The sequence below is a fragment of the Sinocyclocheilus anshuiensis genome, unplaced genomic scaffold (genome assembly GCF_001515605.1).
Source record: "Sinocyclocheilus anshuiensis isolate Anshui unplaced genomic scaffold, SAMN03320099.WGS_v1.1 scaffold931, whole genome shotgun sequence".
Classification (NCBI taxonomy): Eukaryota; Metazoa; Chordata; class Actinopteri; order Cypriniformes; family Cyprinidae; genus Sinocyclocheilus; species Sinocyclocheilus anshuiensis.
The window spans coordinates 203,618-221,845 of record NW_015544187.1 but is presented as its reverse complement, the minus strand read 5'-3'; the positions used below and the strand labels follow the sequence as shown (position 1 = coordinate 221,845).

General features: G+C 39.4%; 1 pseudogene; it reads right to left on the bottom strand.

Moving 5' to 3' along the window:
• Positions 1–18,228, bottom strand: part of LOC107696485 (sickle tail protein homolog) — a 106,966-nt pseudogene that overhangs the window by 25,152 nt on the left and 63,586 nt on the right.

The window sequence follows — 18,228 nt, the reverse complement described above, 5'->3', positions numbered from 1 at the left end:
CTGCACTTTCAAGTTTCAAGACATTTAGATCATTTTACATCACTCTGGTACATATACAGATCCGTATATACATATATACAAATAATTCCACAAATATGGTCAACTTAAATGGTGTCACATTACAGCATTAGAGGCACAAAATACAATGTTTTTTATTTGTTGTGAGATGTAATAATATGCTTTAAGAACTATAATTTAATTACTATCCACCTTAACTGATTCAGTTTTTTTTTCAATTATACATTTAAATTTGGTACATTTTGACTACGTGATATTTGTTAAATGTTTATTACTAAAACAAAATTGCTAAATCAAATAATGTGTAATGTTTTAATGTGTATTTAGACATCTCAAATTTTGCCAACAGGGTTGCAAAAACAAAAAGCACCTTATTTCACTGCGCATTTGTTGCAATAGATAGTCAGATAGTCAGATAGACAGACAGATAGATAGATAGATAGATAGATAGATAGATAGACAGATAGATAGATAGTATATACCCTATTCGTGCAAAGCCTGCTATGTTTATTTGAGCTGGGCGTCAAACCTATGATCCGTGTCAGTCACATGGTAAAGCATGTGAGAACTTGCATGAAACTTAAAGCCTTGATAGCTGTTATGCAATAACCTCTTGAAGGTGGAACAGGCTTTTTAACAGTAACCAGGAATCCCTGCTGATTATACTTTCCTTGACTTGTTACATGTACTGTTGTTCTATTTCATACCTAAACTAGAGGATGACCCAAGACCAAACACTTCTACAGTCACACATTTGCCTAACATACAAAGTCTAATCAGAACGCCATATAAAAGAGCTTTACTTTCAATGCATCTTGATTTCTCTGTAAACTGCCACAATCACAAACGCTGACACCGTTTCTGTGAACTTTGGCATGTGTCTGAACAACTTGTTCTCACTCTCTTGTCAAGAGAACAGATAATAGTTTCTATCTTTTGTATTATTTCTCTCTCTCTTGTTTGTACGTATATAGCTGTAAGTCATCACACAACATACTTTAATCTACTTAGACATGGACACGTGACACAAACAATAAGCCTTTCAACTTCTAACTTTGCATGCTTACTCCTAAAAGCAACATGAAATGTTAATAAGAGCCTTAAAACAAAAATCAAACAAAATATAGTGAGTAAAGTCCTTCACTTCCTCAAACTTTTACAACCTCCCTTAAGGGCTCTCATGTCAGCGTCTTAAGCTCTAATCAAATGCATATTAGCTGTGCGAGTTGGTCAAAGCCAGACCAGGGATTACCACAGACAAAAGTCTGGGGCTACCTTGTTAAATTTGGGGAAACACACAGAGAAAACGAAAGCCTTGCGATCTAATTTCCGTTACATTACCGGCAAACAAAGAGGGCCGGCATGGCAAGAGATTAGAGGGGATTATGGGAAGAAAAGGAACGAGGAAAAAGCCTTTGCTTTCTATTCAGTGCTTCCACCAAATCTGCTTCAATCCTGATCCAGTCCCCCTAAAATTAGGCCGGGGGACAAAGACGGACATGAAAGGATTGGAATGGGGTGACCGGGGTGGGGGTGACTCTAACTGTGAAGAGCAGAGGGACCCCTGGAGATGGCCGAACAGAAGAGGGGAGGCCGGGAAGGGACCTGTTATTTAAATAATGCCCTCAGTTCATTCTTTCTTCTGAGCATGCCAAAAAATAAAAAGTGACAAAATGTGGGTATTACAGAGGATTTGCAAAAGAGCATATTTTCAAAATCAAGTAGTTAGTGGGTTAGGAAGTAGGGAAGCACTTGGTTCAGGGTTGTGTCCACTAGACACATGGTTGTTAAGCATGATATACATTGGAATCATATAGGTTATTGGGCAATATTTGGGATTTTTATTTATTGGTATGAATCAATAGTGGATATTTCTCAAGCTGATGTTGTACATTTAATTGTTCATGTTCATTTCTCCTATTTTTACATTAATCTGTAAAACATCATTAATTGAACATCACTGTTAATGTCACATGTATGTTCGGTTCTGTTTTGTTTTTTTGTTCTAGTTTTCCTTGTTCCTGTGTTTCACCCAGTTTCTTTTTTTTCCCATTTTTCCGCACCACTGGTTAGTTTCTATGGTTTCAGATTAGTTCACACCTGTTTCTGTTCACCTTGATTAGTTCTCTGAATATTTAAACCCTGTGTTTGGTTCAGTTCAGTTGTCTGTTATTGTTGCGTTCTACTTGGTTGTTCTGTCCTGTTTTTCATGCATCCTGAGTTTCGGTTAATACATTTTACTACTGCTGCAAATAGATCCTGCTTCTACTACTTTTGCAACCAGCTGTGGCAGTTAAATCTTTAGCAAATCTAAAAAATGAATATACATTTTTCAAAGTGTACATTATATTTAGGCACATGTTTGATGCCTAAATTCACTTGAAGCATAGCGTTAAATCAAAAAAATTATCCCCCGGTTTCAAAGACAAGGCTTAAGCCTAGTCCCAGACTAAAGTCTAAGTCTGAGCTGTTTCAACTGAAAGAAACTTGCTCTGACTGATCTTAATACATATCAGTGCGTTTATTTTGTCTCAAAATGCACACCAGTAACGTTTTTTCTAAGGCACGTTTATAAAAATAACTTAAATGTCCTAATTGAACTATGGCCTAATCCTGGCTTATTCTAAACCCTGTCTGTGAAACCAGGCCTTAAATATTAAACAAATTTTAAATGTTTGATTTTTGTTCATTTATTTACAGTATAGAAACAGTATAGAAAAAAATATTTCTACACTTTTTTATAAACAGTATATTGATATCAGTTTATCATTATAGGTCAAATTTTTGTGCATCCCTAATTATAAATATTACCACATAAATTACTTTAAAAACAAAACAATATACACTACCGTTCAAATGTTTGGGGTCAGTCTTTTTTTTTTTTTTTTACATAAATTAACACTTTTATTCAGCAAGGATGCACTACATTGATCAAAAGTCACCTTTATTTATATAGCACTTTATACAATACAGATTGTGTCAGCTTTACAGTATTAAACAGGAAAATAGTTTGTCGATAATGTAGGAGGGCAATTGTAAACAGTCAATTTTTCAGTTAGAGCATCCAGAATCAGTCCAGCTCAGTTCAGTTCAAATAGTAATCAAGCTGACAATTTTGCCAGAAATTAAGTGTCCCCAACTAAGCAAGCCAAAGGTGACAATGGCAAGGAACCAAAACTCCCATCGGTGACAGAAATAGAGAAAAAAAAAAACCTTGGGAGAAACCAGGCTCAGTCGGGGGGCCAGTTCTCCTCTGGCCAGATGAAACCAGCATGTCAATGTAAAGACATGTATAATGTTATGAAATATTTTTTATTTCAAATAAATGCTATTCTTTTGAACGTTCTATTCATCAGAGAATCCTGAAAAAATGTATTACAATTTCCACAAAAATATTTTGAGCAGTAGTGTAGCTAGACTAGTGAACCTCACAAGTCGGTTGTTGGGTGACTTATCAACCATCTTTAACAGAAACCAGCTAACCAGAGCTCTCAACTGCACCAAACTCCATTAATTATTACATGTTCTTGTTTATCCACCGCTCTGCTTAAATATATCTGTTCTAACTTGCAACATGGAAGTCTAAAGTATTAGATACATACATTTCACAGTATGAGGACCAAATACAAAGCCAGCCAAACTACATTTGTAGCTATCTAATTTTCCAGGAGAAGATCTCTCCATTAAGGCATCTGTCTTAACAAATATATCCACACTAGGTTGGCACTCACCCTTGCGTCTCCATTGCTTGGCCGAGCTCCATGACTGAAGGCGTGCGCTGGATCTTTGTGGTACACTTTCAGGCAGGAGCGATCTGTGATGCTCCTGTGTTGGGAGAAATCCACATCGGTTACATATACAGACCAAATGTCTCCATCCGAATGCGGTCGTGCACGGTGCATTGAAGGTCGACCCCTCAGCTCTGCCACAACAGGGTGCACTAGGGCTGACGAGATGTCAACACGTGAGAGCGGAGAGTGACAGCGAGAAAGGTCAAAGGAATCACGAGAATAAAGCGATTCACTGAGAGACACAGGTGAGTCAGGGCGAGAAACTGGAGATGGAGGTGTGAAGCTACGGCTTTCTGAAACAAGATCCATGGTGGATGTCTGCGATGTCCATTAATGTCCAGACTATAATTCTCTGTAGGTCCAAGAATGAGTTACTAATACAGTATTGAGCTAAAACATTAACTGTCTACAAAGTAACCATGTTTGTCAATGAATGTTTGTAAGTCTCTGTCTACCTGGATCGCTCATAATGTGTTTGCGTGTGAAACCTAATTGTGCAAAGTGACGTGAGCATGTTTCTTATGAAGTCTGATATGTGGTCATGTGGCTGTAATTCAGATTTACAGCCTTGATAAAAAAAGGAGTTATATCAAAGTACAAGTTACATCACCATGGTAATGTAAGGAGACGGACTGATCCTCTGTCTACACAGGACAATATGCGTATGAGTCAATATTTATAGTCTCATCAGATCTGAGGAAAAAAAGTAAATGATTAAATTTGACTTTGATTGGTCAGTTCTGTAAAGAAGACACCATGAAATTGTTTGACGGTCACATGATTCTTTCCTATATTGACTTATTTCCTGCTGAAACAATCAATCTAGGTAAATTGAACAAGTTTTGGGTGGGTACGTTTTTTTTTATACTTTACTCAGCAAGGATGCATTAAATTAAGTGACAAAAAGTAACATTAAAAACATTTACAATGTTACAAAAGATTTATATTTTAAGTAAATGCTGTTCTTTTGAACTTTCTATTCACCAAAGAAGATCATTCATCATGGTTTCCACAAAAAAAAGCTGCGGTTTCCAGTTATTTTAAATTGTAATATTTCACAATATTACTGTTTTCACCTTATGTTTGATTAAATAAAAGCAGCCATGGTGAGAATAAAATAATATTACCAACCCCAAACTTTTGAACGGTAGTGTATATCTACTAGAAGTTAATTTAGTCCATTTTTAGCAGTGTACACTCTAAAGACCCAAAGTTGGGTTGAAACAACCCAGCATTTTTTAGAGTGTACTGGCATACAGACAGCTAACAGACATTGACTAAAGTCACAAAACTCCAGTTCTCATTACATGGGGTCTTTTAAAGGTGATTCCCAACTGAGAAATATGTAAAGAGATACGGTAAGGAAAGCAATGTACACATAAGTGTTTGGAGACTGAGGGTGGAGGGAAAGACAAAAGACCCGAGAATGAGAGTGAAAGACATGTGAGAGTGTTTGTTTGAAGTGTGACATTAAGTGGTGTGTTAACATTAGCTGTGCTGGTGGGTGATGTATAGATATTCGGGTTTATTGGTTTAATGTCAGAGAAACAAATGCTGTGAGGTATTTTAAAGTCTGAGACTGTAATTCTGTTCAGATGCAACCTAAATATAATGTTCTGTTCATGTGTTTGTGAGCAAGGGTGGCATATTTATAGTCTAGATTGTTTCAAAGAAATATTACTGAAGATTTTCACAGCTATAGTTCCATATTACAGTAATAATTCACCCCAAAAATGAAACGTATGTCATCATTTATTCACTGTCATTCCGTTCAAACCCATATAAATGTCTTAGTTTCACAAATAAGATTTGAGAGCCATGACAGCGAGCATTTTCAGCAAATAACAACTTAAATTTCAATGTGTTAATAAAGCTATCATATGACTTCAGAAGATTTGGAATATAATGCACAAGTGGTATGGAATGGACTACTTTTATGACACATTTAGGTTTCTTTTGTTGTTTTGTCTTTTAATTTGGAAGAAAACAGCATGAACATTCTGCTAAATATCTCATTTTATGTTCCACAGTAGAAAGAAAGTCTTACAGGCTGGTAACAGCACCAGGGTGAGTAATGATGACAGAAGATTAATTTTCATTCATTTTCAACACTTTAACAGGCTGTAAAACTAATGCATGTGAGATTTGTTTACGGAGTTGGTTCTCAAGGAAAAAGCAATATAAAAGGAAATAGAGGTGCACTTGGATCTCAAAGAAGGTCACTTCCTATGTTAAGTGATGTCACAGAACGTCTCAGGTTACTTATGTAACCATGGTTCCCTGAGTAGGGAATGAGACACTGCGTCCTCTAGGTTTCTTGCCATGCTGCGGACGCAAGCTTCAGATGAAGAAGTGAATGATGTGTGCTCCCGGCACCTATTTATACTATAGTTGCACCGGTAGTGACGTCATGGCTGTCGCCGGCCAACGAGTTGGTGTTTTTTCAATGTATGCTTCAGACACGGGTCACGACGAGGCGTTCCCCATAGCGACCCCTAGAGGACGCAGTTCGAAGTTCCCATGAAAGGGAACGTCTCAGGTTACTTATGTAACCATGGTTCCCTGAGTAGGGAATGAGACACTGCGTCCTCTAGGTTTCTTGCCATGCTGCGGACGCAAGCTTCAGATGAAGAAGTGAATGATGTGTGCTCCCGGCACCTATTTATACTATAGTTGCACCGGTAGTGACGTCATGGCTGTCGCCGGCCAACGAGTTGGTGTTTTTTCAATGTATGCTTCAGACACGGGTCACGACGAGGCGTTCCCCATAGCGACCCCTAGAGGACGCAGTTCGAAGTTCCCATGAAAGGGAACGTCTCAGGTTACTTATGTAACCATGGTTCCCTGAGTAGGGAATGAGACACTGCGTCCTCTAGGTTTCTTGCCATGCTGCGGACGCAAGCTTCAGATGAAGAAGTGAATGATGTGTGCTCCCGGCACCTATTTATACTATAGTTGCACCGGTAGTGACGTCATGGCTGTCGCCGGCCAACGAGTTGGTGTTTTTTCAATGTATGCTTCAGACACGGGTCACGACGAGGCGTTCCCCATAGCGACCCCTAGAGGACGCAGTTCGAAGTTCCCATGAAAGGGAACGTCTCAGGTTACTTATGTAACCATGGTTCCCTGAGTAGGGAATGAGACACTGCGTCCTCTAGGTTTCTTGCCATGCTGCGGACGCAAGCTTCAGATGAAGAAGTGAATGATGTGTGCTCCCGGCACCTATTTATACTATAGTTGCACCGGTAGTGACGTCATGGCTGTCGCCGGCCAACGAGTTGGTGTTTTTTCAATGTATGCTTCAGACACGGGTCACGACGAGGCGTTCCCCATAGCGACCCCTAGAGGACGCAGTTCGAAGTTCCCATGAAAGGGAACGTCTCAGGTTACTTATGTAACCATGGTTCCCTGAGTAGGGAATGAGACACTGCGTCCTCTAGGTTTCTTGCCATGCTGCGGACGCAAGCTTCAGATGAAGAAGTGAATGATGTGTGCTCCCGGCACCTATTTATACTATAGTTGCACCGGTAGTGACGTCATGGCTGTCGCCGGCCAACGAGTTGGTGTTTTTTCAATGTATGCTTCAGACACGGGTCACGACGAGGCGTTCCCCATAGCGACCCCTAGAGGACGCAGTTCGAAGTTCCCATGAAAGGGAACGTCTCAGGTTACTTATGTAACCATGGTTCCCTGAGTAGGGAATGAGACACTGCGTCCTCTAGGTTTCTTGCCATGCTGCGGACGCAAGCTTCAGATGAAGAAGTGAATGATGTGTGCTCCCGGCACCTATTTATACTATAGTTGCACCGGTAGTGACGTCATGGCTGTCGCCGGCCAACGAGTTGGTGTTTTTTCAATGTATGCTTCAGACACGGGTCACGACGAGGCGTTCCCCATAGCGACCCCTAGAGGACGCAGTTCGAAGTTCCCATGAAAGGGAACGTCTCAGGTTACTTATGTAACCATGGTTCCCTGAGTAGGGAATGAGACACTGCGTCCTCTAGGTTTCTTGCCATGCTGCGGACGCAAGCTTCAGATGAAGAAGTGAATGATGTGTGCTCCCGGCACCTATTTATACTATAGTTGCACCGGTAGTGACGTCATGGCTGTCGCCGGCCAACGAGTTGGTGTTTTTTCAATGTATGCTTCAGACACGGGTCACGACGAGGCGTTCCCCATAGCGACCCCTAGAGGACGCAGTTCGAAGTTCCCATGAAAGGGAACGTCTCAGGTTACTTATGTAACCATGGTTCCCTGAGTAGGGAATGAGACACTGCGTCCTCTAGGTTTCTTGCCATGCTGCGGACGCAAGCTTCAGATGAAGAAGTGAATGATGTGTGCTCCCGGCACCTATTTATACTATAGTTGCACCGGTAGTGACGTCATGGCTGTCGCCGGCCAACGAGTTGGTGTTTTTTCAATGTATGCTTCAGACACGGGTCACGACGAGGCGTTCCCCATAGCGACCCCTAGAGGACGCAGTTCGAAGTTCCCATGAAAGGGAACGTCTCAGGTTACTTATGTAACCATGGTTCCCTGAGTAGGGAATGAGACACTGCGTCCTCTAGGTTTCTTGCCATGCTGCGGACGCAAGCTTCAGATGAAGAAGTGAATGATGTGTGCTCCCGGCACCTATTTATACTATAGTTGCACCGGTAGTGACGTCATGGCTGTCGCCGGCCAACGAGTTGGTGTTTTTTCAATGTATGCTTCAGACACGGGTCACGACGAGGCGTTCCCCATAGCGACCCCTAGAGGACGCAGTTCGAAGTTCCCATGAAAGGGAACGTCTCAGGTTACTTATGTAACCATGGTTCCCTGAGTAGGGAATGAGACACTGCGTCCTCTAGGTTTCTTGCCATGCTGCGGACGCAAGCTTCAGATGAAGAAGTGAATGATGTGTGCTCCCGGCACCTATTTATACTATAGTTGCACCGGTAGTGACGTCATGGCTGTCGCCGGCCAACGAGTTGGTGTTTTTTCAATGTATGCTTCAGACACGGGTCACGACGAGGCGTTCCCCATAGCGACCCCTAGAGGACGCAGTTCGAAGTTCCCATGAAAGGGAACGTCTCAGGTTACTTATGTAACCATGGTTCCCTGAGTAGGGAATGAGACACTGCGTCCTCTAGGTTTCTTGCCATGCTGCGGACGCAAGCTTCAGATGAAGAAGTGAATGATGTGTGCTCCCGGCACCTATTTATACTATAGTTGCACCGGTAGTGACGTCATGGCTGTCGCCGGCCAACGAGTTGGTGTTTTTTCAATGTATGCTTCAGACACGGGTCACGACGAGGCGTTCCCCATAGCGACCCCTAGAGGACGCAGTTCGAAGTTCCCATGAAAGGGAACGTCTCAGGTTACTTATGTAACCATGGTTCCCTGAGTAGGGAATGAGACACTGCGTCCTCTAGGTTTCTTGCCATGCTGCGGACGCAAGCTTCAGATGAAGAAGTGAATGATGTGTGCTCCCGGCACCTATTTATACTATAGTTGCACCGGTAGTGACGTCATGGCTGTCGCCGGCCAACGAGTTGGTGTTTTTTCAATGTATGCTTCAGACACGGGTCACGACGAGGCGTTCCCCATAGCGACCCCTAGAGGACGCAGTTCGAAGTTCCCATGAAAGGGAACGTCTCAGGTTACTTATGTAACCATGGTTCCCTGAGTAGGGAATGAGACACTGCGTCCTCTAGGTTTCTTGCCATGCTGCGGACGCAAGCTTCAGATGAAGAAGTGAATGATGTGTGCTCCCGGCACCTATTTATACTATAGTTGCACCGGTAGTGACGTCATGGCTGTCGCCGGCCAACGAGTTGGTGTTTTTTCAATGTATGCTTCAGACACGGGTCACGACGAGGCGTTCCCCATAGCGACCCCTAGAGGACGCAGTTCGAAGTTCCCATGAAAGGGAACGTCTCAGGTTACTTATGTAACCATGGTTCCCTGAGTAGGGAATGAGACACTGCGTCCTCTAGGTTTCTTGCCATGCTGCGGACGCAAGCTTCAGATGAAGAAGTGAATGATGTGTGCTCCCGGCACCTATTTATACTATAGTTGCACCGGTAGTGACGTCATGGCTGTCGCCGGCCAACGAGTTGGTGTTTTTTCAATGTATGCTTCAGACACGGGTCACGACGAGGCGTTCCCCATAGCGACCCCTAGAGGACGCAGTTCGAAGTTCCCATGAAAGGGAACTAGAGGAAGCAGGCCATGTGGAATGAGGAAGGAAGATAGCAAGCTGTTGAAACTTTAAGGAGGCTGAAGCTGAAACACACACACACACACTCACCTGACATCAGTGAGTTCATAGTACACGTTTCTAGTCTCATCTTTCACATAGATGGCGGTGCTGGGCGACTCCAGCATCTTCATGTTGAGCTGATGAGGGAAGGCACTAACGAACAGAGCTCTGATTGTATCCACACTTGTTATCTCATTAGGCATGCGTATCTGCTTTGTGTCATCTCCATACTGCAGATACAACACTCCTGAAAAAACAGAGAGAGGAAACATGAAGAAACAGGGTGTGAAAAGTTCAAGAGCATGCAACTATACTTGCAACTATACAACTACAATTCTGTAGCATTTTGTCTTAATAAATTAAAAATACAACACATCAAACTAAAATCTTTTCAAATGAGTTTAGGCATCATGTACAGTATGAAAAATGCTAAAAATGACATTTAACAGTGTTATTAAGATAATAAAACGTGTGTAATATTGGACGATATCTGATATGTCACTGATACATCATGCATTTCTACACATCAGTTAGCCAATTATCTCTTCCTCCATGATACTCTATGAGGGATCCACCCAGTTGCATGTGTGGCTGTGTAAAATCTGGTGGGAAGAGTATGTGGGTGAAAGAAAGCAGTAGGGTGTTGTAGAATGTTCTGGGACGTATGGAGGGAGTTCTATGTTTGTCATGTGTTCACAAGGGAATGCACTATAGGAATGCATATATGTGAAACGTGTATTTCCATGTTGGCTTGGTAGGTGAGACAGCAGTGTGTGCTTGTGCAAATGTTTGTTGTGTGTGTTGCAAAGAACACAAAACATAAATTTTAGTTTGAAAACAGATTCTAGGTTGCCATGAAAAAAAAATTGAGCACAATATAATTTTACATTATAATTCGACAGACAGACATTAGATAGATAGATAGATAGATAGATAGACAGATAGATAGATAGATAGATAGATAGATAGATAACAACAAACAAAAAAACAAACAAAAATCACTCAAAAAGTAACAGAGATCACACAAAAAAAAGAAGTTGAGAAAAACAGACTCCACCAAACTCACACATTCCTAACTGCATCAACTCCTCCTGAATAAAAGATAATGTGAGCATTTGCTGTACTTGTAAAAAAAAAACATGTTGTTGTCTTGAAAACCAGCCTGCAAACCTCCAGTGGTTACTCCGAAACTACCAATCAAATAGAAACCAAACACAGAAACGAGATGACTTTCACTCCTTCAAGTGCTACATTTCCGCTCCATTCAATCATACATGTAGCCAAACCAGATCTGCAAGTTGATTATAGAAAGCATGTTGGATGTTTATACTCTGGTGAAGAAAAGCATCACTTTTTAAAGTACAAAAATAAATAAAAACTGTTCCAAAAGGTAGGCAGAAAAAATATGCTGCCTCCAAGAATACTTAATAAATGTCATTTTGAAATTGAAGAATTCTGGCTATATAAGCCCAGGGCTCCAGACTAACATTTGAGGCAGTGGCACCAGCGCCACTAAGTTCTACAGATGGTGGCACCAGGAGCAGGTTTGGTAGCGCCGGGGGGGTGGGTGCGGGAGTATTAAAATATAGATAATTTAATCATAAAATTACTATTGTTTTGCATTAATAAGTGCAGTTACTAATAATAATACATGTTCATTTCTTGTTTATTTTTCTAATGTTTATTGTTTATACAGATTTGACAGTAAAGCACTAAGCTTGAGTTAAGATGCATACAAATTTACTTTTATTAACAACAGTAATAGGTGCAAAACCTAATAAATCTAATTTTAGCTAAATCTAAAATGTATATATTCCACTCTTATTAAATGTACCATTATTCTTCTAGTATATGGAACTGACCAACTTCAGTGATTATGTGTGATTTAGTAGCAAATTGAAGAAAAGTTTGTTTTTCAAGGCACTTTGTGACTTTACTTCATACACAAAAAAAGTGTAAAATTCTGACAAAATCTGATTTCTTGATGATTTTATATTTTATAATAGTGATTTTATAATTTCAAAATATAGAGAAAAAGTAGAAATTAATGATTAATAAGCCAATAAGTGCTCCTCTGCTGCCGTACTGGTTATAATTGTGATTTGATGTATTTTTTAAATTTTACATAAGTGTTTGTTTACCACTAAGTATATTTTGGTAATCCCGTTAAAAATAACATTCAAACTGGATCATTTTAGAGCTTTAAAGTGCCGGAAATTGTTGTGTGAAATGCTTGAAAGTCATTGAAAAGTGCGTGAATTTGTCTCTCAAAAGGTTGTACAAACCCTGAAATGAATGATGTAATGCATTCGATTATTTCTACCACAACACCATGGTTACAGTTAACGTTACCGCTTCTGGTTTCCTGACGTATGTCAGCGCTGTTTATAACAGAGAATTTTGTGCAGAATTTGAATGATTCTCACTAGATCTCGCAGCAACCTTATCATTGTGCAGCGAATTCAAACGCTTCTCACTGGATCTCGCAGCACTGTTGCATATGTGCAGTAACAGTGTCGCGAAATCAACTTTGGCTCCCTAGTAAAGCTGTTCTGAGCTCGGACAAGTTTGTTTGCGTCGCGGTGCGATCTGATAAACCGCTGCGCAGCTGAAACGCTCATGAGTTGGACAACGCAGTGGTCGCGCCAGTGCGACCGCTCACAAAAATGAGTAGAACCGGCAGAAAAATTTGGTCGCAGTCTGGAGCCCTGTAAAGCCACGTGAAGTGTTGCATGTATTCTTCGTGCAGATGATTGATTTTGTAAATTTTACATAACAACATAATGTTGTCAGAATAAAAAATGGAATTCTCAACCTGTGAGCAGGCAGTGCAGCAGCGCCTACGATAATATCGTAACTGTTGTTTTAACGATGTGTCCCAAAAAAGTTTTTCTATGTATCGAAATTGAAAATTAATTGTGACTTCATGTATCAAATCAAATTGTGAGATCCCAAATGTTTCCCATCCCTATTTTAAACAACATTTTTTCATTCAGTGCTGTTTTTCATTCAATTCACTTTGGTTTGGAACAGTCTCTGAAAAGCTACCCTACAATTTCACTCTAATGACCAACATTAATAACAAATTACCGAGCATCAAACAATCAACAGCATATAATTCAGACGAGCACCTTGGGCAAAATGCCAAGCCACATCTGAATGACCGCTTTCATCACAATCACATACAAACACTCTCAGCCAAACCTGAAAACCCTCAGAAGCAAAAGCTTCTAATTGTATGAACTTTAATACAACTACATGAGTCCTTTCAATCATCTCCATTCATACTGTGGTAAAAATTAATTAATTCTATTTACAAATGTATTCTTACATCATCCCACTGTCTTGTTGTCCAATGAGAAGACAGAAGTAAGATGTCAGTAACCTCCCACTTTTTGGGCGCATTTGGTTCCTAAATTTTTTTTTTTCTGTTCATGTTCTCCATAAGGATTTATTAATTTAGTATTATTTATATATTATGTATTAATATTTTGAATTTGCTTTTATTTTCAGTTTTAATTTTAGTTTAATTTTTAGTCATTTTGTTATGTTCTTTTGCACACACACACACACACACATATATATATATATATATATATATATTTAGCTTTAGTTTATTTTTTATTTTAGTTTTAATAATTTTAGTAAGTCAGCTTAAACTTAAATTTTATTTAAATTAGTTGCCAAAGCAACATTTCTCATTTTCGTTTGTTTTTAATCTAATATTTATATATTTTTTAGTGTCAGCTTTATTTCAAATACTGAAAAATGACGTTTAATAGTTTTCGGTAACAGAAAAAGGATAAACGAATTTTAAAGAATCAGAAAAAGAGATCTAAGCCATGAACTAAACCAAACAGCTTTGAAATGAGTCACAACATTACCAACTTTGATTTGAATCTAAAATGTATTTGAAAATCGAAAAAAAAACTGAAATTACAAGACTACATATACAAAGTCATGAACTGCACATCCCATGATGCACTGTGAATGATGTAAACAAATAAAAATGGTACAATATTAAACTACTGACTAAACGTCAACATGCAACTGAATAAAATATGACATATTTGAAGTGTATTACAAAATAATAAGCAAGGCTTGTACGTTTTTGTTACAAATAAATTTCTGTAGAGAATAAATAAATGGGATTTTTACTTCCAGAACCTATACTTCTTAAAAAAATCTTAAACAAACCTAAGACAACATCTCTCAACAACGACTGAAACTTAAGACCGCTGAACTAGAGGAATGGTGACTTACAGCAAGCGGGTCACCTCTGAATCTCTTCAACAGATGCACGTCTCCTCGTCTTTGTGTTCCTTCCTGATTAAACAGCATCTAGTTTTTCTCTGCAGGTCTGTCTATATCTACATCTTCTCAGATGAATTTTGAGGGAATAGTTTGAGTGAACACACTTTTTCTCCCCATAACTGTCTTTCCATCTGGTCCTTGTTTAAACCAACCAATCAGAGTTAAGCAGCCAGAGAAGGCTCCCATTTCAAGGCCTGTGTGTGTTGGACTGTCATTCTATCTGGATGTATGGGGTGTGCTAGTGAATATATATATATGTGTGTGTGTATGTTGGAAAGAGAGTCCTATTTCTGTGTTTCTGTGTGTGTGTGTCCACAAGCATGAGTCTGTGCAGTAATATACGCCTGTGCGTTGTTAAGTACAGGTTATGAATTTCAGCTGTGGAGCCTCGTAAATATTCCATTACATGAAGCGTTAATGACAGAGCCGAATTCGCTGTTATGACATTTAACTTAAATACAAGAGACAGAGAGACAAACTTAAGTAAACACACACTTCCACAGACGCTTTAACTCTGCAACTAAATCATTTAGCAGCAGATGGGAAATAAGTAACGCAGCAGTGCGAGATCACTCATTCACAGACCCACTGAATTCCACAGAAAGCTCAGCAGATTTCCGCAGAAATCGAACACCCGTCATTCACAAAATTTGACATGCCACGCAACCTTTGCAAGTTTGAATTAAATACGAAAAATATATTGTATGTGTATTGTATAGTTTTTATGTGGATAGTAGTTGGGCTGCACGATTTGGGTGAAAAAATGTAATTGCGTTTTTTTCCCCCCAATAAAAATTTGACTGCAGTTTAAAATGTGATTTAAAAAATGCAGATTTATTTCAATTAATAATGCATGCCTACCTAATAGGTCTGCATGGTTGCTACATTTGTAACGTGTATTTCCATATAATTTAGTATGTGCACATCAATGTGAATACCTAGTGAGCGATCCTTGGTCTGGTTAGTAGAGCGAACCACGGGCAGACTGGCACGAGACCGGGAGCCTCGGGTGAAAGCGATAGGCATGTCGCACTCAGACATGACCTCCAGAACATCTAGAGAGACCAGTGAGCCGTGCTCCAGCTGATCCACAAACACAGGCACTGGACTCGGACACGCCACACTCTGCTTAGAGCCTGTCTGTAGAAGGAAAAAAAAAATGTTTAGATAACATGCAGGATTTGATGATACATAATTAGTGCAATTCCTCAAAACCATCTTTGGCTTCTCTGAATAACAGATCATACCAACTTCAAATGTTCAGTCTGCTTTTTAGGACAGTGGTTGGTTAAAAGTGGCCCACTAGCACAAACTAGCTTGATAAAACCATTTTGATGAAAAATATATCATACAAGCTTAAGATGGTTTGTAACTGGTTCAAAGTGGTTTACCATCACAAACCAGCTTGATAAAGTCGTTATTGTCTACTGTGCTGTAGAAAAAACACATCATACCAGCTTGAGATGGCCAGACTGTTGTTAGGACATGGTAGGTATTCTTTAGCTGGTTCAAAGTGCTCTACCAGCACTAACCAGCTTGATAAAGATGATCTACCAGGTCAATCTCTGTGCCACCAACTAGTAGCCCAAAATCAGGGTTGTCTATCTTTGTCGAGCAGCTTATGACCATCTAGACCAGTCAATGGACAGGATACACTCTTAAAAATAAAGGTTCTTGATTGGGATTAATGGTTTCATGAAGAACCTTGACATCGATGGAAACTTCCTACTGCACAAAAAGTTATTTATAGTGGTTCTTTATATATATATATATTTTTTTTTTTTTAGAACAAATTATTCTTCTATGGAATCACTGTGAAACCTTTATTTTTTGGAACCTTTATCTCTAACAGTGCAGAACCTTGTAAAACCATCAGAAGCTGGTTTTAGCTGGATTTCCAACAGGGTTTTCTTCACTACATGCATGAAACTTGAACCACTCATTGTGACCAAAGCATAATTTGTATGAATACATTAACATTTTCTGAAACACACACCGCACATTTCATTTAAAGCGACAGCCGCCGGTCAGCTGTGAAGACTGCAATCAGTCATGCAGATCAGACTGACTACATACACCAAAAACTAGATTCAAAGTGTACACATAATTTATACATCAAAGGCAGTATGGACATGCCTGTATATATCAGTACAGTCAGTTTATTAGTTTCAGATGAATACGTTTTTCCATGTTAGGTGATTGTGTGGTATTGTTAAACACACAAATGCGGAACACACACTTTCATCCGTGCTTGTACTGACTCTGCGTGAACCAACGTTCTGGATTTTCAGCGGATATCTTTGAATATCTATCTCAGAGTGCAGAGTGGACAACATCCCCTGAAATAACTATTAGGACAGAGAGAAAGAGATACATAGTATGAAGACAAAAAAAAAAAACATTGATGAAGAACATATGCATAATAGAACAGAAAATGTGGAATTCAGCAGAGAGGAATGATGTTCATGCTTGAAAATGCCCACACAAACCCACAGCAGCTGATGAGGATCTTCACTCTAACCATTTTATAACCTTTAAATTGTGTTTTTATAAGTACTTCCTCCAACAAAAAGAGGTGTGGAGAAGTATGTGACAGTCCAGACTCCTGCCAAGCACTTATGGGCCATTACGATAGCCAAGAAAAGGACCTGAGATGGTAAATGATGTGTCAGGGGTCACAAACTAAGCATATTGAAAGCTTTCATTCTTCATTTACCCCTACAAAAGAAACATGTTCTAATTCATTTTAACAGCTTTTGAAGAATAATAGTTTAAATGAATTTTAAATTTAAGGAAATTTGTATTCTCAAATGTCATTCACATATCCACATATTCAAACATGTCATATTTGTTTACAAGCCATTCAGGAACTACACCAAGGTGAGTAAATTATGACATATATTCATTTCTGAGCAAACAACAGGAATCCGTTTCAGCCAAATACATTTTAAAATAAGTCTTGACAACTGATACAAAGAGCTTTTGATATTTAAATCGGCTGATGCATCATTAAAAGTCAACTAATGTATGAAATAGCAGATCTCCTGACACTGAAACACCCACACACCTGTGGTTTCTTGTAATTTAGATGTTTATTCATCTCTTTGATATGAGGTAGCAAAAGAGAGAGTTTGAACTAAACCAGATGAAACCGGATCAGAACTTTCCAGACCACAGCAAAGTGTCCTGGGGTTCTTTTGAGGGCAGGAGGTGGGAAATTAGATCCACAACCACCCACACAATGATTTTCAGAGGGCACACACAAAACAGAAGCTGTCAACCAACTGATGACAATAAAAGCTCTAGGGTGTGTTTGTGCCTGTGTGAGTCACCACAGGTTAGCTTCTATTCTCAAACCTTTTCTATAATTAGTTTAATGCTGCAGTTCGTAGGTTTTGTCTCTTTGTCACGATCTCTGTTTGAAAACCTGGAATTGCAGCTGTGTGCGGAATTATCTAGCTTGCGTGGGTTGTGCGGCAGCACGGCTCCAGCGCGGATGAATCTATGTTATCTAAAGTAAGGCGATAGTTTTGAACACTGGCTGGTTATATACTTGCTCAAATATTGATTTCGGATCATTTTTAACCAAAAAAAGTTACGGACTGCAGCTTTCAGTTCATCACAAGTTCAAAACGTTTTTCAGAGTTTGAGACATTAATAGAATTGAGAACTGAGAGTTAAACATCTCAATTTAAGTACCAAATCCAAGAAATACCAAATAAACACCATAATGTTGCTTAAAATACTGGACTACACTATTAATTGTAGTTAAACACATATAAATGACATATAATGATAAAAAATAGGTTACCACTAGCCAAAATTATAAAAAAAAAAAATATATATATATATATAATAATG